Source organism: Geotrypetes seraphini, chromosome 2, assembly GCF_902459505.1.
Source record: "Geotrypetes seraphini chromosome 2, aGeoSer1.1, whole genome shotgun sequence".
Classification (NCBI taxonomy): domain Eukaryota; kingdom Metazoa; phylum Chordata; class Amphibia; order Gymnophiona; family Dermophiidae; genus Geotrypetes; species Geotrypetes seraphini.
The window spans coordinates 349,176,036-349,200,856 of NC_047085.1; the positions used below are offsets into that span (position 1 = coordinate 349,176,036).

Consider the following 24,821-nt stretch of genomic DNA (forward strand, 5'->3'; position numbering starts at 1 on the left):
CCTTCCACCATTGGTGCTCCCAAAACCAGGTGAATCCGTATTCAGCTCCTCACCTTTCTTCAGGCTTCTTTGGATAAAGGCATTACTGTGCCTTCTCTGTGGGTCCTAGTGATCTAGATAAAGGCTTCTCTGTGACTTGTCTTTGGGTCCAAGTAACCAGTCCCCCCTCTCTCTTGTTTTTAGATCTGGGTGCATCGGTCCTTGTGGACATTTCATCCTGATGTTGCTGATTTTCTGAAAGGGGCTCTTCGTGTCTGACTGCCAGTTAAGTGCTTTGCCGTTCCTGGGACCTTAACCTGGTGCCGTCTAGCCTTGCCAAGGCTCTTTTTGAGCCCTTTCGAGATGCTTCTCTCTTGGACATGACGCTCCAATCGTTTTCTGGTTGCCATTCCTTCAGCACAACATGTGTCAGAACTAGTCTTTGTCTTACTAAGTCCATTTCCTCCATATTTCAGAGGCTGGAGTTTCCCTTCGCACCATTCCTTTCTGCTGAAGATGGTTTGGGCTTTTCATTTTTTTAAGAAAGTGTATTTGCTTGCCTTTTTAGTCTCCAGGTTCTAGGACACAGGATCGCCTGTTGAAGAAACTGGATGTGCACAGAGTTCTTCTGTGTTATTTGGAAGTTACCAATGAGTTTCATGTCTCTGAGCATTTGTTTGTGCTGACTCATTCAGTTCAATGGGGTGCTACCGCTTCCAAGGCCACAATTTCCAGATGGATCCATAGGGCCATTTTGACAGCCTACATTCTTCCTGGGAAACAGTTCCCTGTTTCCATCAAAGCACATTCTACCAGGAGTGTGGCTTCTTCATGGGCCAAAGCTAAATCTGTCTCTCCTGAGGTGATTTGCAGGGCGGCAATGTGGTCTTCTCTTCACACGTTTGCCAAGTTCTACAGTGTGAATGTAGCTGCAAGTCAGGACTCGGCTTTCGGGTCCTCGGTCCTAAGGGCCGGCACAGTAAGCCCACCCTAGCTATTTGGGAGACTGCTTTTGTACGTCCCAACTCTCTAGAATGTCTCACCTATTGCACTGGAAAAGGAGATTATGTACTTACCCTGATAAGTTCTTTTCTAGTAAATAGGTGAGACATTCTAGACTCCCCGCCCTGTCCTTCCTGCACCTGCTTACAGTTTTCAGTCTGTTATGCTTCTCCAAGTTGATTCTTGGATGCCTGTCAGCCCTTGAGGGATTGGAAGACTTTGTATATATGTTCCATTTATTGGGGAGTAGTTTCTGAGCTCCATTGAAGCCAGTGTTGGTTAATGGTACTATTTAGTTACTTTTGAGGAGAACAATTTGTTTAACCTTTTGCTACAGGTGTCTCTACTTCACATATACTGGGTGCTCCTCGATGCTTGGTAGTAACTGTAGAGGGCGCTAAACTGCACAGTGAAGTACACCAGAGGCAGAGTGAAAAATCCATAGTGGATTCCTTCTGCAGCATGCGGGTATGGGGAAATAACCCAGCTGTCTAGAATTTCTCACCTATCTACTGGAAAAGAGCTTATCAGGGTAAGTACACAACCTCTTTTATTTTATGTTAAGACCAGTTAGCACTTAATAGCTGCCAGCTTCATTATTTTTAGTGGGGTTGATTTAAATAAAAATAAAAAAAGATCACCTCTATTACTGGTTATCCTTTTTAGTAAATCAGCTTCTTAATAACTTAAATTTTATGCCAAGATGTTCTATCCATGACTACATAAAACTTTAACCAAATTTTTTAAAGTTGATTTATCCAAAGCAAGCAGCAGCTAGATTTTAAAGTGCCTGTTAATCAAAAAAAAGTATGTAAGAGTATATCTTAAATTGTCAGCATTGATCTTAAACTACATGGTGCTTGATAATGACATAACTGTAGTAGACCAACTTTGTGGTTAATAAGAATAAGTGAATGTGTTAAATAATAAATAATACCTCCAGTATGACTGAATGTCAATTTGGATAACAAAATTTTAAGTTCAGTCAGCTGGATTTGAAAAGCTGCAACTTCCACACACCATGGTTGTACTTGATGCATTTATGAATAAAGCCAAACATTCAAAGTCATCCTCTCAATATCCTCCTGTGAAAGACTAAAAAGGATTAGATTCTGTTGACCGTAAAGTTTTTTAGGGAGCTATGTTAGCACCCAGAATAGTAGCCCATCAGCTTCAAATTTTAAGTTATCAGCACTCCCAGCTATATCAAGCTTTAGATTCAGCGGCTTCACAGTCTTTTCACTCCCTACTCCTTGTTTGAATAAAATAGCGGAATCCAACTTCAACCTTATCCACAATACCTATGATGTCTTTGAAACCTCCTCTAGAATAGTGGTTGTGTCTATTGCTTCTAGAAGAATAGCCTGGCTTTGAGCCTCGGGACTCTAAGAAGATCTCCAAGATTGTCTAGCAGATGCTGCTTTGTAAAGGAGAAAACTTATTTGGAGATAAAATACAAGACACTTACAGAAGTTAAAGATCATTCAACAACCATAAAAGAACTCTCCATATCAATATCTCAAGTTACTCTTCATCAATGCAGGTACTCTTCCACTTTTTTGAAGAATCAATTTTATCCTCATTATTATACCGAACTATAAACAAAGATATCAACTATACTCGAGATAATCTCCTTAATGAGTACAGCCTCAATCTACCTTTCAATGTCACAGGGCTAGGGAATGAAAAATTCAACTAGCTACATCTCTCACTTCTCCCTCCGTTATTTGCAGGGGTTAGGTGCAGAGCTGGCCCACGAATAGGGAAAAATTGCAAATTAAGTTTTTGGGCCTGTTCAGACCCACACCCACCTCCCTCCTGCATCCCTGGACCTTACCTGGTGGTCTAGTGGTGACGCGGGGCAGGAGCAATCTTCCTACGCTTCTGCCCCATGCAGAGTCGTCATCAAAAAGGCTGCTGTGAGTTCCCATTGTCTCAAGATTACAATGTGAACTCGGCAAACATTTTGATGACAGCTCTGCACGGGGCAGAAGCACAGGAAGATCGCTCCTGCCCCGCATCACCGCTAGACCACCAGGGTAGGTTCGGGCAGCCTGCCAATTAATGAAAATTAGAAGATACTTAGAAGAAAAAAAAAATCGCGAATAGTGAGGGAGAGCTGTACTCCAAAAAGCAATCCTAGTTTTTTATAATTCTCTGGTGGGAGAAAGAATAAGCTTCTACTCTAAAAATTGGTACCACATCACAACCAACAAGTGAGTATTGAAGATAGTAGACTACAGTTACAAAATAAATTTTTTTGTACTTCTCTCCTGTTACCCCACCAAGACCCTGGATTCCTCCACCCTCCCAGGTATCCATCCTTAGACAAGAAATTCACTCCCTTCTTTTAAATCAAGCCATCAAACATGTTCCCAAGTAGAACAGAATCAAAGGTGTTATTCTTGTTACTTTCTAATATCCCCTCCCCCCCCAAAAAAAAAAAGAGATCTAAGACCCATACTAAACCTCAGAGATTTGAACTTATTCATCAAAAAAGAAAAGTTTAGGATGCAATCCCTTCACACAATTCTCCCACTTCTTCCCTCAAACAGGTGGCATCTCTAGATTTAAAAGATGCCTATTAAAGAACTGCACGGGGACAAAATTTTCCCCATCCTGTCCCCTCAGGAACTCAATTTCCCATCCTGTCACTGCAAGTTTTGTTGCTGTCCCTGACCCACCCCCATTCCTGTAAGCTCAGCCTGAACCGCACAAATCTCAAACACTTATGATTTTAAAGTTTGAGGCTTGTGCAGATGAGGACAGAGCTTGCAGGAATGATGCAGAGATGGGAAAAGAACTCACTAGGATGGGATGGAAAAATGAGTTCCCATGGGGATGGGGAAAATTTTGACCCGTGTCATTCTCTAATGCCTATGCCCATATTCCAATCCACCCTCAGCACTGGCAGTATTCTACTTCACTATTCAGACTCAACATTTTCAATACAAAATCCTCCTGTTTTGGCCTTTCTTCAGCGCCCAAGGTATTTACCAGATGTTTAGTAGAAGTAGTAGCAGCAGCTTTTCTCAGGAGGAAAGGAATTTTTGGTTTTTCCTATTTAGATGACTGGCTAATCTCTTCACCATCAAGATAGACCTTGTTAACTTCCATCCAGACTACAACAGAAATCCTTTCCTCCCTGAGATTCATTCTCTATCTCAAAATATCTCATTTAACACCAACTCAAATACTACAGTTCATAGAAGCAGTACTCAATGCCCTAACATCAAGAGCTTATCTGCCTCACAAATGTTTCTTGAAAATTCAACAGCTATCCCTTCATTTACTGAAGATCCCTTCATGTTCAGTAAGGACTCTTCTCAAACTTTTAGGCCACATGGTAGCATGTTCAGCAGCCACTCCAACTGCCACACTACGTATGAGACCCATTCAATGGGGACTCAAACAATATTGAAATCAATACAACCAATTCTTACAATACAAAATTTGGCTTACACCTCAAAGGACAATCTTCATTGGTGCCTTTTCCCCAGCAAACTTGCTAGCAGGGGCACCTTTGCGTCACCCCACACTGGACCTCATTCTAGCAACAGACATATCACCCAAAGGATGGAGAGCTCATTTACATCATCACAGAACACAAGCTCCTTGGTCTGTAGAAGAGAAAAACTTCCACATCAATATTCTTGACCTCCATAAATTTTTTTTTTACTCCATCTCATTCAAATATCTCATCCGCAACAAGATGTTACTTATCTGCACAGACAATCTTGTAATGGTGTTCAAGTTTCAAGTTTATTAAAGATTTGTTTGACCGCTTAATCCAATTTCTAAGCGGTTAACATAATAAAATTACACAAAAACAGGTTAAACATATTAAAACAGGGAAGACAAGTGACTTACACAAACATATGGCAACAAAAGGACAGATGGGGAAGAACTACAATAAATATAGGATAGGTAAGTCATAAAGGCTAAAACAGTAGGTTAGTTAAAAAGATTGTCAAAAAAAAAAGGGCATTTAACAAAAAGCGTCTCGGAATAGAAATGTTTTTATTTCTATTTTAAATTGTTTTATATCTGATTCGTTACGGAGATATATAGGCAGTAAATTCCAAAGAGAAGGGGCAGTGACAGCAAAGTTGTTGGTTCTATTTAAACAAGCAGGGAGGCATGGGATCTCGCCTCCTCTGCTTGGAAGTTTACAGAATGTGGAACTTTACCGTAAGTCTAGAAGGATTCCTGCAAGCAGTCTACATAACAGGTCTCCAAAACAACTTAGCAGACAAATTAAGCAAAATTCTACTACCTCACAAGTGGTCTCTTTCTCGTCCAGTGGTGCAAGACATTTTTTGCCATTGGGGAACACTGAAAATGGATCTTTTCACAACAGAGATAAATGTGCTCTCTTTTGTTCAAAACTCGCATCAACCAACAGTCTCTCCCAGAATGCTTTCCATATTCCATGGACAGCATATCTCTTTTACGCTTTCCCTCCCATTCCTCTCATTTCCTTAGTGCTTCAGAAGGTGATTCACAATTAAACCAACTTAATTTTGGTAGCCCCAGACAGGCCTCATCAACCATGGTACCCTTGATTGTTTTTCCATCAACACACCAATACCATTAGGAACTCATCTGACCCTCCTCACTCAGCACCAGGGCCACCTAATACACTTCAACCTTCCCGTTCTAATTCTCAAAGCCTGTAATTTTATATCTTTCAAAGCCAGTAATTCAAGAAATTCTTAAAGCAGCAAATAAACCATCCACTCAAAAGTCATATTCCTTAAAATGGAAGTGTTTTTCTTTTTGGCGTTTAGCCCACTAATTCGAGCCATACCACCATTCAATTCCAAACCTTTTACAATACGTTTGGCATATTTCCAATTCCAGACTCAAATCAACTTTCTCAATGGATGCTATAAAGTGAAGAATGTAATCCTAACAACAATTAGGAATAAAGGAAAAAAATGTAATACAAATCGCAAAGAAATCAAACTCCCACTAATAGGGGGACGGTGGTTGAGAGGAATTGTGCGAAAATCATGCTCAAAAACTTCAAGCTTAAGAATACTTTTTTAACATAAGCTTGAGAATATTTTCTAATATTTATTTAATATTTATATGTGGAGGGGGGAGATATCAGTGAAATCTAGTGCCATCCTGGCACTTTAAAGTATGACAAATCCATGCCAAAATTCGGCCACACTGTCGCCACTAGATCACATCATTTTGCTCCACCGCCACATGTGAACTATCTCCATGAACAAATTGTCTATATACTCCACAATTCCTCTAAATCACCACCTGCCTAGAGTGACTTAAAAAAATGTTGGAAAAGCCTCAAAAGTGAAAAATATATAGTTCATGGCAAAAATAAATAGTTCATAGCACAACTGGAACACTTATCTGAATTTTTCATAAGTATATTGTAGAGGCCCTTCTGAACTGATTGGGATTCCCTCCACAGTGAATGCTGACATTTCCAAATGCCGACACTTCCAACAAGGTCCCCGTTTCAAACTCTTCTTAGGAAATGTAGCGCATCTGGTCATCTCTCTCACATCTCTGTTGGCTTTTTGTACCATTAAATGCCATAAAGATTGTAGAAGTGACCCTAGGCAGGTGGTAGTTTAGAGCTTGGAAAGATAAATGCCAAATTTGGATCCGTGTTTCGGCAGGGGTCCTGATGTTACGGACTCAAGATGAATTTCAGCTGTTTAACCAGAAACCAAAGATATATACAAACTTGAATGACAACTTGGAATTACATGCAAATAAAGCATACAAAGCTTGGGTCCTGACGGAATGATCACTTATGCAAAATTTGGATAGGTGAGTTCTAATGACGTGAACATCCATAAGAATGGTGAATTAACCTACTTATAAAGGCTAGAAAAAGTGGATAATGTGAAATGGACTCTCATGTGACTGAAAGTATATAGTAGCTGAGTGAAAAGACATCTAACGTATAATGCAGTGAGCACCAAAAACATGCAGATTAGAACAAGTATAGAAAGTCAGTGGAAAGGACTGAGAAAAGTGTCTCAAATGTGCATGAAAATAATAATAAACCAAACCTGTGTATGAAGGCTAGAAACAAGTTCCAGCAATATGACTGAAAACAAAAAGATACATATGTATGTATATTGAGGTTTGCTGCATGAATTGAAATTTTGTACAAGTGCCGAATAAAAGAAACTGCAGTTGCCCCTACTGGTGAGTGGACATAAACCCTAATGGGAACTTGAAACCATCCCTAGAGTGCTGATTGAAACCAATAATTGGAATCAAATTGTAGTTGTAAATGTAGATCTTAATACAAATCATTGAATTAATCTAAGATTGGATTTGTAATTTTAACCAATATGAAACAAAACGCTATACACTTCTCCCTCCGTATTCATGGTTTCAGCAATCGTGGTTTCGATTATTTGCAGTTTTTAGCTTGCTGGCTCCTCCCCCCAAATTACATCAGCTTGCATAGAGAAATCGCTGATTTCAAGCGTTTACATAGAAAATCACTGATTCCCAGCACTTTCTTCACCATGTTTTGCCTCTCCTTCAGGAACAGGCCAGGTTTCCCACCATTTTATTCACGGTTTCACCATATTCACGATGGTTTTTAATAAAAACAGCGAATAACATATGAAAAAGTTTTTTACGGTTTTTCTGTTTTTGCAGGTCTGTTAATCCCCTATCACAGCGAATACAGAGGGAGAAGTGTAATATCTACATTTAAATTTTTGCCAATATATTGAAAGACTGTCGTGATTCAATCAGTGATGAACACCATTATTCAAATAGAACTTTGGGCCAATGATGTTATAAAAACTACTTGAACAAACCTAAAGATTTAAATACTAGGAACACCACACACCTGCTCAATCCTAGAGCTGTGCTCATTGGTACGACATTCAATCTTATTAGGAGTCTATCTAAAAATAAAGAAGTAACAAACCTTTACCATTTTTAAATGTGCAAATCCAAATGGCATTGGTTAAGTTGTTTCTGGATTCATTATGATAGAAATTAAAATCACTATTACTGTGAACCATCACTCAAAATTGCGTTGTTAATTAAGTAATGTAAGCAGTTAAATACGGACACATTGGTAGTGACATGTTTAGAGATCTCATGGAAGTGAAAGATGACATAGGCAAAAACTAGTAATATGTTGGCCCAATGATACCTTGTTTCCCCCATTATAGGACCTCCTCCTTTAGTAAGACACCCCCCTTTTTTTCCCCACCTGGGAAATATAAGGCCCCCCCCGAAAATAAGGCACTATTTGGCAAGCACCCCCACAGCCTCCCGACCACCCCCATCATGTAGAAGCTCCTACCGGTGTCCTGCTGCTTCCTCTTGGCGGTCCCGACACAATCGGGGCAAGAGGGAGCTCAAGCCCTCTTGCCCCAGCCAACCGCGGCACCCCCGACACAATCGGGGCAAGAGGGAGCCCAAGCCCTCTTGCCCCCCTGACTCCCCGACACTATCGGGGCAAAAGGGAGCCCAAGCCCTCTTGCCCCGCCGACTCCCCAACTCCCCGACAATATCGGGCCAGGAGGGAGCCCAAACCCTCCTGGCCACGGCGACCCCCTACCCCCATCCCGCACTACATTACGGGCAGGAGGGATCCCAGGCCCTCCTGCCCTCAACGCAAACCCCCCTCCCTCCAACGACTGCCCCCCCCAAGAACCTCCGACCGCCCCCCGCAGCCGACCCGCGACCCCCCTGGCCGACCTCCACGACACCCCCACCCACCTTCCCCGTATCTTTCTGTAGTTGGCCGGACAGACGGGAACCAAACCTGCCTGTCCGGAAGGCAGCCAACGACGGAATGAGGCCGGATTGGCCCATCCGTCCCAAAGCTCCGCCTACTGGTGGGGCCTAAGGCGCCTGGGCCAATCAGAATAGGCCCGGGAGCCTTAGGTCCCACCTGGGGGCGGGGCCTGAGGCACATGGGCCCAACCCGACCAGGCGCCCAAGGCCCCGCCCCCAGGAGGGACCTAAGGCTCCCGGGCCTATTCTGATTGGCCCAGGCGCCTTAGGCCCCACCAGTAGGCGAGCTTTGGGACGGATGGGCCAATCCGGCCTCATTCCGTCGTTGGCTGCCTGCCGGACAGGCGGGTTTGGCTCCCGTCTGTCCGGCCAACTACAGAAAGGTACGGGGAAGGGGGGTGGGGGTGTCGTGGGGGTCGGCCAGGGGGGTCGCGGGTCGGCTGGGGGGGCGGTCGGAGGTTCTTGGGGGGCGGTCGTTGGGGGGAGGGGGGTTTGCGTCGAGGGCAGGAGGGCCTGGGATCCCTCCTGCCCGTAATGTAGTGCGGGGTGGGGGTAGGGGGTCGCCGTGCCCAGGAGGGTTTGGGCTCCCTCCTGGCCCGAACAACTAGCGGGGGCGGGCGCCAGGGCCAGGAGGACTTGGGCTCCCTCCTGGCCCGAACAACTAGCGGGGGGGGGGGGTCGCCAGGGCCAGGAGGACTTGGGCTCCCTCCTGGCCCGATATTGTCGGGGAGTTGGGGAGTCGGCGGGGCAAGAGGGCTTGAGCTCTCTCTTGCCCCGATCGTGTCGGGGAGTCGGGACCGCCAAGAGGTAGCAGCAGGACACCGGTATAAGCTTGTACATGATGGGGGGGTCAGGAAGCTGTGGGGGTGCGAGCGGTCCTTCAGGGTGGGGGTGCGGGTGCGGATGGGAGTGCGTGCGAGCGGTCCTTCGGGGTGGGGGTGCGAGCGGTCCTGCGGGGGGGGGTGAGTCGGGGGGGGGCATCAGGCTTTCAGGGTGGGGACAGGACGTGTGTGTGTGTGTGTCAGCTCTGCTGGTCCCCTACCCTGGAACAGGAAATTGATATGAGAGAATTAGGGCCAGTGGAACAATGATGGCACACGTGGACTGCGGACCCACACCTGCTCCATGCACACACCCTGCCTATACCCAGAACAGACTACCCCTCTGCTCCTTCCTTGGTATGCTAGAGCAATTACCTACCAAATTAACAGAGAATGGAAATATGGAGATGTGATGACCTGTACCATATACAGGTAATAAATGTCTTTTTTTCAGCAATAAATGTGTACTGTATTCTTCTTCATGGAAAAATAAGACATCCCCCTGAAAATAAGACCTTGTGCATATTTTGGAGTTTTTAAAAATATAAGACAGTGTCATATATTCGGGGAAACAGGGTAACACAAGCAAATATAAAGAAATTAAAAAGGAGATATTAAAATCACAATTACTGTGGAATGTCACTCATAATTGTGTTGATAATTTAAGAAATGTAAATAATTATTTTAAGAAATGTAAAAGGTCTAATGGAACTAAAAGATGACATAGTTAAAGACGTCTTGATGGTGACGTATTTATAAAGAAATCTAATGGAACTAAAGGATAAGGTAAGCAACATTTGATTTGCTATGTCGAGCCCAAAGATGACGCGAGCAGATTTGAGGAAATATCTAGTAGCCTAGTATCAGCATAAAATGTGATACATGTGAGGATATGACCAAAAGCGAGCAGTAAATTAGGGAAGCATTGTTGGTGACATATTTGTGAAGAAGTTATATCTCTAGAATCCTAGTATCTGCATGAAAATGCGATTCATATAAGAATTGTTTTACTAAAACATTACAGTAGTATTAAAAATGAAAATTGAACACCTAGGATAACTACTCATAAGAATGTGACTAGAACGTTACTTTGGTATTCAAAATTAAAGTAAAATGCATATGGTTTAGTGATTACTTTTTTTGGCTTTTAATATAAAATTGAAAATTAAACTAAATTAAACCATCATGGTCAATAGTTGCTACAAGTGGAGTTTGTATCATGCCTGGTAATAACAAAAGATATACTGCTAAAAGTTTTTGAAAATGAATCTAGTGCTGCTAAAAGTGTGTGCAAATGAAGTGAGACAATGAAAGTGAAGATAAATGTAAGAAAATCGTGATTTTATGAAAAGTTCTCAGAGCCTCTTATCTGACAGGGAAGAACAAATGTTTGGCAGACAGGCTGACTCAGGTCATAAACCTCACATGGGCATAGCCTGCAAGATCTTCTGAGAATTGGGCACCCCCATGGTATACTTCTTCACCACTCACCTGAACCTCAATGTCCCCCAGTACTGCAGCAGGTGAGATCACACAGCAGACTGACTTTGGATGCTTTCTCGCTGATTATGGATGGGATCTTCTCAAGTATATCCTCCAACATCTCTAGTAGTGAAAACTCCTGAAACTCAAGCAAGACAGGGGAAATATGATACTCATCACTCGTACTGGTCAAGGCAAATATTTTCCCCCTGCTTCTGGAGCTAGCTTGTCAGGACCTGTGGAGACTGGAATGTTTCCTGACCTTCATCATTCAGAACATGGGATCCCTTTTGCATCCCAAAATTGAGTCCCTAGCATTTATGGCTCGGTTATTGAGAAGTTAGAGGTCAATTCCTTCCACTTACCTGAGGGTGTCTACAGAGTTTTGCTTGCCTGCAGGAGAGATTCCACTAGATGATGATATGGCTTCAAGTGTTGTCTTTTATGAGGGCAAGGCCTGTCCTGCACAAAAACTGTGTGAATATCTTCTACACCTTTTTGAGTCTGATCTAAACTCTGTAAAGGACCAACTCAGTGCAATTGGAGCTTATCACTGTGTAAAGCAGTAGTTCTTAACTCAGTCCTCGGGAATACCCAGACAGGTTTTCAGGATGTCCACAATGAATATGCATGAGTTAGATTTGCATACATTGGAGGTAGTGCATGCAAATTTATCTCATACATATTCATTATGGACATCTAAAAACCTGACTAGCTGAGCATGATATAGAGGTAGTCTATCTTTTCCCAGCCTTCACTACACGAGGGGCTTCCAACTTCCCACGGTTTCATGGAATCTCAAAGTTGTTTTCACCCAGCTGATGAAAACTCCCTTCAACCACTTGACACCTGTCATCTGAAGTACATTGAAGGTCCTATTTGGAGGCGGTCACTTAAGTTCACTGTGGCCATGACCTTTCCTGCTGACTTTTGGGTCTTGAATTTCCTTGGCCACTGTTTTCTCTCAGGATCATAGTTGTATAACCATGTTTCATCAACAGTAACTAGTTACAAAAAGCTGGCACCAGCTTGCTGAAAATGCTGCAAAATCAACCTGGAAGTGTCCACTTGACATCATTTAAACATTTGGACACCCACTTGGCTGACAGTTTCTGCATACCCAGCTGCTCGTGGATTAATACACCCAATACATTGCCTGGATATCTGTAGTGTCTCAGCAATTGTTTTAGCCGATCTGCCAAAATCAGGTCATGGACATGGTCAACAATCTCAGGAGTTGACACTGAGGCCTCCTTGACCTTGCTGCATCTTTAGTCTCAAAATCTCCATGCTGAAAGTTTGCACACTACTTCTTCACTGTGATGTATGATGGGCATTTGTTACTCAATGTTTGCATCATACATTCTTGGATTTCCTTTGGAGTTTTCTACAGGAATAGGAACTTCACGACAGCTTGGAGTTCCACATTTGAAAATGTTTGATCTGAAACAATGTCAAAACATAGCATTACAATTCTGCAAATTGGCACTTTGCAAAATAAAATAACACTCTCTTCAGTTACAGTGGCAAAATAATGCTCAGAATTTAGGAAGTCTGTTGGGTTGAGAACTTTTCAGCACCCCCTCATATGTGGACTGCCAAGAAAGTACCCCATGATATTAATTTGGATTCCCCGAGATGTCCTGAATGATATGGCATGGATGTAAAACAAAACATTTTTAAAAGGATGAAAGTTGTTCATCAGTATTTCTAGAATATGTAGACGAATAATAATCCTGGTCATTCAAATTCCTCACTGTTTTTCAAGACATATCCTGAAACTCAAGGTGCAACTAGGATTCCAAATATAAAAGTTGGGATGCCAAGGTCAGTGAACAAGTTAACTGCACTCTGTATCACCTTCCAGTAAAACACACGCACCTTCCAGAAATCTGTTGTCAGCCTTTGTGAACAAAACAAGATTTGTTGTATATTTACACACTGTGTTCACTTCAGCAATCTTCAGCACTTTTTCCAGGAAATGCTACCAAAAAGATTTAGCAGCATATATGTTTAAAATATTTAAGGCCCTCAGGCTAAGGGCTTGCAGTGTTTTAATACTTTGTCCTCAAACAGGTTGTCCTTGAAAAACTGAAGATAGTACAACATTTACATGTACAGTATGGTCAGATTTTTATTTTAACTTCATTGACCACTGTGAAAGAGAGATTCTCCCTCAATAATGATGATATTATATCAACAGGCAGCAGGGGCGCTAATCAGAGAGAGCTAGAACTACAACACCCAGAGAAGAGCGACTAAGATGGTTAAGGGGCTGGAGGAATTGCAGTACAGCGAAAGATTAGAGAAACTGGGCCTCTTCTCCCTCGAACAGAGGAGATTGAGAGGGGACATGATCGAAACATTCAAGGTACTAAAGGGAATAGACGTAGTAGATAAGGACAGGTTGTTCACCCTCTCCGAGGTAGGGAGAACGAGAGGGCACCCTCTAAAATTGAAAGGGGATAGATTCCGTACGAACATAAGGAAGTTGTTCTTCACCCAGAGAGTGGTAGAAAACTGGAACACTCTGCCGGAATCTGTCATAGGGGAAAACACCCTCCAGGGATTAGGAGGAGTGTGTGGCGCAGTGGTTGGAGCTACAGACTCAGCACCCTGGGGTTGTGGGTTCAAACCCCGCGCTGCTCCTTGTGACCCTGGGCAAGTCACTCAGTCCTCCATAGCCCCAGGTACGTTAGATAGATTGTGAGCCCACCGGGACAGATAGGGAAAATGCTTGAGTACCTGATTGTAAAAACCGCTTAGATAACCTTGATAGGCGGTATATAAACACCTAAGAAACTTGAAACTTGAAGACAAAGTTAGACAAGTTCCTGCTGAACCAGAATGTACGCAGGTAGGTCTAGTCTCAGTTAGGGCGCTGGTCTTTGACCAGAGGGCTGCCGCGTGAGCAGACTGCTGGGCATGATGGACCCCGGATCTGACCCAGCAGCGGCAATTCTTATGTTCTTATGATGCACTGGGCTCAGCAGCTTAGGGCTGAACTGAGAAGAGATTGAAGAGCTGATGGCAGACATGAGTATATCTTTTCCAGTTTAAGATTCATTTAGGGAGGTCCCAGAGTAAGAGGAGGCTTCCAAATCTAGAGGCTGATATAAGCCTCAAGAAACACTCTCCAGGAGAGTTCTTGTGAAAGGAGTCCCTAAGAAAGAGTTCACGAGCTGATACAGAGCTCTGGAAATAGACTAATTCTTATGAGGGGAGAGTGAAAGCAGAGTGGCTGAGGTAAGCCCATCTTATTATTCTGAGAATTGTGGAATATGTTCATGAGTCTAGCTGGGACTGTATTTGCATAGAGAAACTACTTTCCCTGAGCATGTGAGTGAACAGGCTCAAAAGAGTGTATAAGTAAAAGTTTTCCCTTATACTTTCCAACCGTATTTACTTAAGTGTTTGTGTGAAGGTGAACAAGGGGGTTCCTGGAAAACCAGGCCAGGATCTCCCACAACCATTCACAGCTGACTAATAGTGACTGTACATTCATAAGGAATTGTCATCTGCTTGAAGGCTAGAATATGGGAAATGTAACTGTGGTGTCTCTGGTGCTTGGTGAATAGTAGTGGACAATTCAGTAGGCTGACGTTTAGATGTCGGACCTTTTTTTAAACTAATCAGCTTCATAAAGTTGTGTACAGTGATCAAATTTGTACTGTTGATTGACTTACAGTATTTTATGTGGTGGAGAAATCATTAATTGTTCTTGGTTTTAAAAGAAAGTATAGGAGAAATGGACACCTTGAAAGACCTGACCTGAGGCAAGCAGCACTAATATCGCAGCCCAATTCAGGGAAAAAATTTTGATTGGATTTGGCCTATTGAATTGATTATTTGATTTGATTTTCACGTCCAATCGGGCTTTTTTTTTTTTTTTTCAAAACATCCTGGCGGGTTTATTTTATAGCCTTTCCCCCCACCCCCACCCCTTTGCCCTCTCCAACCCTAAGCCAGCACTGTGGTGTAAACAAAATAAATAAAAAAAGACTTTTCCTCTATCTGTTAGGTCCTAGCTCATGCTCACTGTCTTAATACCGGCTCTGGAATGCGTTGCAAGAGCTTGTGGTAAGAGCGAATAACAAAGCTGGTTTTAAGAAAAGTTTGCACAATTTTCTGGAGAAAAAGTCCATAGTTATTGAGAAAGACATAGAGGAAGCCACTGCTTGCCCTGGATTGGTAGCATGATATGTTGCTACTCTGAGTTTTTGCCAAGTACTAGTGACCTGGATTGGCCACCATGAGAAGGGGCCACTGGACTTGATGGACCACTTTTAATTTTGTTACAACCTTCCTATGGCACACACAACACCCACTGACCCTACGATTTGAGCCTTCTTTTCTCATATTTAAAACTGCAGTAAAACCTATCTTTTTTTCTTTAGGCTTATCATACTATGGCAAGACATTTGAGCCTTTCAGATTTAAAATTCCCTAAACCAGTTTATTCTTTCTTAATATTTAGCTTCCATAGCTGGCAGTGGTCAGCATATTGTAGAACAGTATCTCAATGTGTTTCCTTGTTTTTACCTTTTATCTAGTGGCATTCTTTTCTTCTCTGAATGTTTATAATGCAAACAGCTTTGCTAGGTGCAACAAGAAAAGCAGTATATCAAGTTAACACACACCTATATATGCTTTTTTCTATGTTTCTATATATGAGAGTAACTTTGACTTATGAGGTGATTTCATAAAAGCTCTTTTTATGCATGAAAACTTTTATAAAACTCCCCCCTGTATGGATAGCATCAGACTAAAAATATATACAACTACTCTGCCACTATCATAAGAACATAATAATAGCCTTACTGGATCAGACCAATGGTCCATAAAGCCCAGTAGACTATTCTCACGGTGGCCAATCCAGGTCACTTAGTACCTGGCTAAAACCCAAGGAGTATCAATATTCCATGCTACCGATCCAGTGGAGGCTGGACTGGTCTTAGGCAGGGGCACAGGGCCTTATGCTCTCAGGGACCTTGCGGTCCAGCCATGCCCTTTCTGACCCACCCTCCCCAGGTCTGGCCTCTCTCTCCCCCCAAACCCCACCATGTGGATCCAGCAAGGCATCTCCTTTCCTCCCAAAGTGGCAGCGTTGTGAACAGGCTGCTTGCAACTGGCCCAGCCAGGGCCTTTCCTCTGCTTCTATTGTCTGTCTACAGGATTACAGACAGATGACAGTAGCAGAGGAAAGGCCTTGACAGGGCTGGTTGCAAGCAGCCTATTCATGATACTGCCTCTGCTGGCCAACTGCCACTTCTGCTTTGGGAGGACCACAGGGGGAAAAGTGATGCCTTGTTGGATCCACAGAAAGAGAGAAGCCAGACCTTCGGGGTGAATGTAATGGGAACCCATGTGGGGAAGGAGGGGAGGGGACATAGATGCTGGACCCACAAGTGGAGGAAAGGGGGAGGCTAGGGAGGAAGAAATGCTTGGCCAGAGGAGAGAGGGATGCCAGACCACAGGGAGTGGACACAGAGTGTGAGAGGTGAGGAGGGGACATGGATGCTGGATCCACAAGTGGGAGAGGGTAGAGAGAGGAAGATAGAGTTTTCCAGACTAGAAAAGAGGGTGGGAAGGGAGAAAGAGATTCTAGGCCAGTAAGGCAGGGGAAGTGATTCAGGGTGTTAGCAAGAGGGGTGGGGGGGCAGATGTAGCAGGGGGGAGAGGGAGAAATGCTGATACTAGGGTAGGAGGTACAGGATGAAAGGAAAAGAGAAAGAAGAAGCTGGATATGGGGATGGACAGATACAGAAAGAAGGGATACTGGGCATGGAAGAAACAGGGACAGGGAGAGTGATACAAAAGGGCAATGCTGAACTACAGGCAGAGAATACACTTACCTCACCCCTCTCCTTGAATCATTTCACTGGCTTCTTATCCGCCTTCGCATACAGTTCAAACTCCTATTACCAACCTACAAGTGTATTCACTCCATAGTCCCTCAGTATCTCTCCTCTCTTATATCCTTATAAATCTCCCCAAGAACTGTTCCTTAGACAAATTGCTTTTATCTGTACCTATCTCCTCTACTTCCAGTTCCAGACTTCATTCTTTTCATCTTGTCACCCTGTATGCCTGGAATTACCTGAGTCTATCCACCATGCCCCTTCCCTTGTTCAAAAGTAGGCTGAAAACCCACCTTTTTGAGAGATCCTTCAACTCATAACCCAAATCCCCTCTGCTCACCACCCTTCCTTTTTTATATATTCTGCTAAAAGCATTGCAAGCCTGTGGTTTTAAAGGGCAGGAGAGTCGGCAAGGATAGAAGTGACTGGTCTTCAGCAGTCGCTTCTTTTCTGATTGGCGAGCCCAATCAGTGTTGGGGAAATTGTTTAGTGAATCGCTGCCTTTCAAAATTTGTATGCCATTTCCCTCATTTGCATGTGCATTTCGGATCGGGTGCTGATCGGATCAGGAGGAAGGTTAGTGAATCAGGTCGGGGAACAATCAGTCGCGATCGGTTTGCTTAGTGAATCTGCCGTTAGTACTTACAAACAGGAAAAGTGTTTCTGATATTACAGTGGGTGATCATCTGGCATCCAGTGATTACTGCATGGTTTGTTTTAATATTAACACGGGTGTAGAGAGGACTCATTCAAAAGTAAAGGTTCTAGACTTTTAAAAAACTAACTTTGTTCAGATGGGGGATTACATCAAGGAATTGTCTGGATGGAGAACTTGGAATACGAGGAACGACTTAAGAGACTGGGATTGTTCTCCCTTGAGAAAAGGAGACTGTGAGGGGATATGATCAAGACTTTCAAAATACTGAAAGGAATCAACAAAATAGAGCAGGAAAAAAAATTATTTACAATGTCCAATGTGACACGGACAAGAGGACATGGACTGAAGCTAAGGGGGGACAAGCCCAGGACAAATATCAGGAAGTTCTGCTTCACGCAACGAGTGGTAGACACCTGGAATGCTCTCCCAGAGGAGGTTATTGCAGAATTAAAAGCAAACAATGCACATTTCCTTACAAGAGGCATAGAGGGATATGGGTGACTAAAATTATGCCAGGTGTACACCTGGCTGGGCCTACGCGTGTGCAGATCACCGGACTCGATGGACCGAAGATTTGATCCGGAGATGGCAGTTCTTATGTTCTAAGTAGGAAAGCAATGAACAAAACTGAAAGGAGCTGTTGTAAGAGCAACGCACAATTTTGTAAAAGAAAAAAAAAGTAAAAGTAAGCAGAAAAGAAAACTACTTCAGTTTTCAAAAGCAGTAGCTGAGAAGGTAAGGAAAACACAAGGCAACAAATTGGGGGGGGAATCATCTGACTATATAGCTCATTTTTCTAAATTAGTTTTTCATGCTGATTCCAGATCTGTTATTAGTTTTTTTCAGTTGCGTAAACTTTTAAAGTTATGACTAATGTTAGTTTATTGCGTTTTAGCATGTAGGGGTTTAAGAACTGCAGCATCAACTTAAAGAAATGTTGCAGTATCTCCAGTCCAAAGTCAAATAAGCACACAGCATAGCATAATTATACTGGACCGTGTCACTTAGCAACCAATATTTCTTCAAAAACGCTTAGAATATAATTTCTTTTTGTGAGTTGTGTCTGGATTGTCATGGCACAACATTCAGCAGTAGTCAGCCATCATGCTCTCATTGCAGAAACTTTGGTAGCAATGCTCCATTAACTGAATGTCCTAGTGAAAATGTTCTGTCGATTGAACCAGTCACGAAGTCCGTTAGAACAACTGGTACAGATGATAGGTTATCCTGGTTACCCAGTGGACAGCCAAATTACAATTTGTATACCTTCTCCAGATCTATAGTAATTGGGCGACGTTCTTTCGTCTTGAATGAACTACAGACATAACAGAAACTATCTGGATGATTAGTACAATGTCTTGGCAAGATAAAGACTGATATTAATCACCGTAAATAATATCTGTAGCATAAAAAACCAAAGACAACTCGTTAACCCTCCATATACATTTATCCTATAAATTCATGATATATCACCCGAATAACGATTATAATAATATATAATGAGCCTCATTACAAAAATGTGATATACTAGTGAAAAACTAAACACAGGTTTGAAATCAGCATGAAAAATACTACAAAACCCACCCAACATTAACTCTGAAGAAAATGATGTGTTGATCTGTGAAATGAGATTAGCTTTCATAAACTACAAAATAGACAGAAGTCTCACCCATCCCCGCCAGAATCCCCTCCGTCCCCACGAGGAATCCCCTCCATCCCCACCTGTCCCCGCGAGGAATCCCCTCCATCCCGGGACTGCAGAAAACAAAAGCAAATAGGGCTGGAGGTGTGTTAGACCCTGATCGATTTTCAGAGGATTGTGTTCGTTAGGAGCTCGATAAACTAAAGGTGGATAAAGCGATGGTGCCAGATGGTATACACCCGAGGGTACTGAGAGAATTTAGGGAAGTTGTGGCGGTTCGATGGCTGATCTTTTCAATGCTTCTCTAGAGTCAAGAGTGGTACTGGAACATTGGAGAAGGGTGGATGTGGTCCCTTTCCACAAAAGTGGAAGTAAGGAAAAATAGGAAACTACAGGCTGACTTCTGTGGCTCCTCCCTAAGGAAGTCCCTGATTGGCTCAGGTGGCTCAGGCCTCAGGTCTGCAGCAGTTGGGTTTTAGGATAATAAAACCCAATTCAAAATAGCCAAGCAATTGTTAGTTTTACTCATTTGCATGGGTGGATCGGATCGGATAGGAGATTTATCGGGCAGCAGTTTAGTGAATTGGGGTTGGGGAATGATTGCTACAGGATCGGTAGGTTTAGTGAATCTAGCCCAAAGTCACAAATACAACAAACAGTCAACCCCCACCCACATTACATATTCAACATAACTACGAGCTCTTGGAGGCATATTATTCCTAACAGGTGCCCAAATCTGAACAAACCGCCACCACACAGCAGGATACGCCCATTTAACATCCAAGTGTTCCATACGCAGCAAGACATAGACAGTGTTCTGCCATTCTGTCACTGATGGGGCCTATAGCTGTCTCCAATGGCACAAATTGTACTTGCATGCCAAAAGAAATACACGATCAAACAAACGATTGTTTGCACTAATGGTACACAGGGAAAGAAAATTGGAAAATTTTTTAAAAAATTGTGGCTCGGACGGGTCTTAGACGCATATACAGATGGTCTGTGCATGCGTTGGGATCGCACACTAGCGATCCATGCCAGCAGATGGGGGAATTCCTCCAATTGCCCCCATTTGAATATTACTGGTTGAAAAATCCATTGGACCTGCCCAGATCGGACACGGATCGGTCATGACCGGACAGGTTAGTGAATCTAGCCTTATACCTGCTAATAGATTTGTGTGGTGTCAAAGCCTTCACACTACTTAAATAGATTGTCTTTTTGAAAATCTACTAGCCATTTGCCTCACACCATCATCAGACTTGGGTAATTCACATGCGAAAAGGCAAGGTGAGAGATTTATGTGCACTTTCTAGTAAATTATAATACTTCTGTTTTTGAGCTATCTCTTAGGGTTCTTACTCAGAGTTCTTCCAATCACCATCCTTTTAAGCTGCCAAAACAATCATTTCTTATTTTTATTAGCATGTTCAAAATTGTCTCTTTGTTAATCTAAGCTGAGTAATCTGAGAGATTTCCAAAGTATTAACTCTTAAATTAAGTTCTTCACATGTACCCTACCTAGCCTCTCAACTTATGTGATCTTTGCAAATAAAATAGTTCCTTAAATATCTAAATTAACTTTTGTGTGGAGATAAGAATTAAATAATGTTCTCTTTGCACTGCCACAACTACTTCAAAATCTTCAACTATGATAGATAGCATCACCATTATGCTCGATTTAGTCTTGTGATTGGGGATATCAAATAGGTCTTCCAATAAGAAACCTCAATATTTACATCTAGTTTTCTTGAAATCAATATAAACCCTGCATGTACAGGGAAGACCCAATATTTCTAACAGCTGGAGACAGGCAACAGTAGCAACTATGCCAAGCTTGCATTAGTTCAATCAAACTTTCATATCTCACACAGATATTATTCACACAGGCTCTTGAATTCATTTACACATCAAAGTACTCTACCCACACATACAACTCTAAATACGTGTTTGTTCATAGCTGCTGAAAGTTATGTGGAAGCAGCTTATTTTTCTCCAAATTCATCACAATTACCATCCTCACCTACAAAAGGCAGTATTCTAACTGTGCACATTGACAAAATCTAGGAACATTTCATCCCCCATGAACATTGCACTAAGTTTCAAATATCACTTGGATTCTTTTTTTTTTTTGGGGGGGGAGGGTTATTTCTACATATTAATTTTAAGAATGGACTAACAGCTGTCACACCATTTCTTCTTAGCATTTTTTTGCTACTTCAGCTTGTCTTCGGTGTTCTTTGCTCACATATTTAAAGACAATAGACTGTTTTCAGTCCAATTCTTTATATGTGAGTTTGCAAACCATTGGACCCCTGAGGAAGGCGTGTTCGCCGAAACACGGACCATGTAGGGTCCGGTTGGATTTTTATCACAGTATTTTTTATCATTGTACTTTTTTAATTGGATTTTCATGGTTTTATATGTCAGTGTTTAATAAATTATCTCCAGAACATCTGTATCCACAGTTTTTGTTTTCAGCATTTCTCTCAAAGTTAAGTTTGAAAGCACTGTCCCTTTGAGACCTGGCATGGGTATGAGGTATCCACAGACCTTAGGTAAAATGTAAAGTCCTACTCCACCCTCCTTCAGATGCAGTAACTCTGTTTTGGGAATGCAGAAGCCATTAAGCAATCCGTGCACTCAGGCACCTTTCCTGGCATGGGGAAAGAGAGTTTTGCCAGGCCCTTAGGCTTATGAAAATCTTCTCACCAAATCCCAGAAGAACAGAAAATCACGCAACTGCTTCAGATGTGATTGCTCCAGAGCAAAATATTTTATGCAGCTTACCTGATGCAAAATCAGCAATTTGGCAAACAGTATACTTATGTCTGAAGCAATCCAGAGAGAAATGAAAAAAATAAAAAGGTTAGAACACTCCAGATTAGTACAATAGCCCCTATAAATATGTGCACAGTAGGGGGTTTCTTCAGCAGTCATTCCCTAACAATAATAATAATAACAATAGTTTATATACCGCAGGACCGTGAAGTTCTAAGCGGTTTACAAAGATTAAAAGATGGCACAAATTGATTGAACTTAACAGGGTGGAAGCTAGAGATTAACAGTTCAAGGGATCAGTTCTTGAGGAGAAAGAGTAGTACGGGTTAGCTGCCTAGATATTTCAGGAACAGATATGTTTTTAGGTGTTTCCTGAATTCCCCATAAGTAGTAGGCATAAGTAATTGTTCTAGATCTTTACCCCATATTGCTGTCTGATGTGAGAAAAGGTATTGATGGTGTCTTTTGAGTTTGCATCCTCTAACTGGAGGGGAAACGAAGTTCAAATGTGAGCTTCTGTTGGCTGAGAAGGAGAAAAGGTCAGTTATGTATTTAGGGGCTAGACCATATAGTACTTTATAGCAGAAACAGGCAAACTTAAACTTTATGCGTGCCTCCATCGGCAGCCAATGCAGCTGTCGGTAGTAAGGTGTCACATGATCAAACTTCTTCAGCCCGAAAATCAGTTTGACAGCTGCATTTTGCACTAATTGTAATCGTCGCATATTCTTTTGGGAAATTGCTAAATAGACGATGTTACAGTAATCAAGTTGACTCAGTACGAGGGATTGTACCAGGATTCTAAATGCTGGCATATCAAAATATGCTCTGATGGATCGGAGTTTCCAGAGAGTAAAAAAACCCTTTCTGATTAAGGAGTCTACCTGGTCCTTCATGGTTAAGCGCTGGTCTAGTGTTATACCCAATATCTTCAGAGTAGACTGAATAGGATAACTAAGGTTATTGATGCATAGCGGTGTTTCGGTGTCAAGCGGGTGTGGCGAAGCTACAAAAAATTTTGTTTTTTCAGAATTAAATTTCAGTTTGAATTCAGTCATCCATTGCTTCATCAAATTTAGTGCTTCTGATTGCGCACCTAGTGAGGACATGTAGACATTGAAAAGCAATGGGGATAGTGGTGATCCTTGCGGTACGCCAGAAGGATTGCTCCAGGTATCGGAGAGATCGTAATTGAAATGTACTTGATAGGTACGGGATATAAGAAAGCCTCGAAACCAGTCTAACACCTCTTCCCTAATACCAATTGCGTCTAGGCATTGTAGCAGTTTCCCATGGTCCACCAAGTCAAAGGCAGAGCTCATGTCAAATTGCATGATCATTACTGAACAAGAGACGTAGATTATCTAAGATAGCCGCAATTACTGTCTCGGTACTGAACAAAGGTCTAAAACCAGATTGAGTCTCATGTAAGAGAGAGAACTGATCAAGATATTCCATCAGTTGGGTATGTACCAATCCTTCCATGATTTTTACAATAAGTGGGATGGATGCTACTGGTCTGTAGTTGGTTACCAGTGCTGATGATTCTTTGCTATTTTTTGGAATTGGGGTTATTATTATGTGTTGTTTATTAATAAATGCAATAACATATACAACCTTATAGCTAACCAAGGGATCCGACACGGTCCGTGTTTCGGATAACACGCCTTCCTCAGGGGTTCTAATGAATTTAAGCATAAATACTTAAGATAATGTGTAAACATAAAAAGGTGAAGCAAGCAAATGGTGATATGACAAAAGTGATAGTGTCATACAAAAACATATTAAAGAGGAATAAAGTGAAAATGTGCATATAATATCCGGTGTCTCTAAGTGTGATTGAAATATATAATGATATAGTGCAAAAGGATGCAAATATTTTTAATGACTAGAATATCACTGAATGAAAAACTAGAAATAAAGTGACATGTGTTAAATGAAAAACAATTAGTATCAACATAGGGATACGTGACAGACAGAAGAAAAAAATCACAAATATAAGAAAAGAAAAGGGAACCAGAAGTAGTGATGAAATGAGAAATGGAGCAGACCAACAGTAATAGTAATCCAAATCTTAATAGCCGGAAGTGATACCTCATAATGGAAAAGGGGCAGTAAGTGTGTGAATAGGATACCAGCATATAGGAAACAAAAAACTGAAAAAACATACCATGGTGGTTAAGGTATAAAGCAAACTGCATAAAAGATAACAAACTGATAAAAATAAAAATGATAAAGCATGGAGGCAATAAAAGCATTGATGCTAAAACATTAAGAACAGAACTGAACAGGTTATGAATATCTAATATCAGTGTCTGTCTCATACTGGAATTTATGTAACATGGGATACAGAAGACAATATAGTATACATTTGCATAATGTACACTTCTTAAAAGGTTCTAATCAATGTTATGATTACAACTTTAAATAACAGATGATCCAAATATAAAGTGAACAATTAATAAAACCCTAACTAAAATGTAATATACGAATGTTAAAATATTAAAATACATTACCGTATGTTAATGACAAAAAATTATTAAAAGACTTTATTAGAAAACAATGTTAAACAACAATAAGAAGAAACTATATTAAAAACAATGTAAAAAAATGATATTAAAACAATATATAAAAAAGTTATAAAATGTTGTTTGCTAAAACTTAAACCCGTTGCATGCCATGGGCATTTAGATTGATATACCATGGGTTCAATGTGAATAGGTGGCGACCACAGAATTATAAGAAAAGACAATTAGCAGAGTAATGACTTAGAGCACAAAGCTAGTGTTCTCAAAGGTGGCCTAGATACTCTCTAACAATAGCTAAGAGCAAATAAATAAGCC

General features: G+C 41.7%; 1 long non-coding RNA gene across 2 annotated transcripts in view; it reads right to left on the reverse strand.

The window, feature by feature from the left end:
* LOC117353882 overlaps positions 1-24,821 on the reverse strand; it is an 81,451-nt gene that overhangs the window by 18,037 nt on the left and 38,593 nt on the right. Inside the window, exon 4 of one of the 2 annotated variants that reach the window (XR_004538056.1) lies at positions 11,046-11,175. This is a non-coding gene — a long non-coding RNA (uncharacterized LOC117353882). Of the gene's footprint in view, positions 1-11,045; positions 11,182-24,821 lie in introns of both variants that reach the window. The other variant, XR_004538057.1, reaches the window with a different exon arrangement.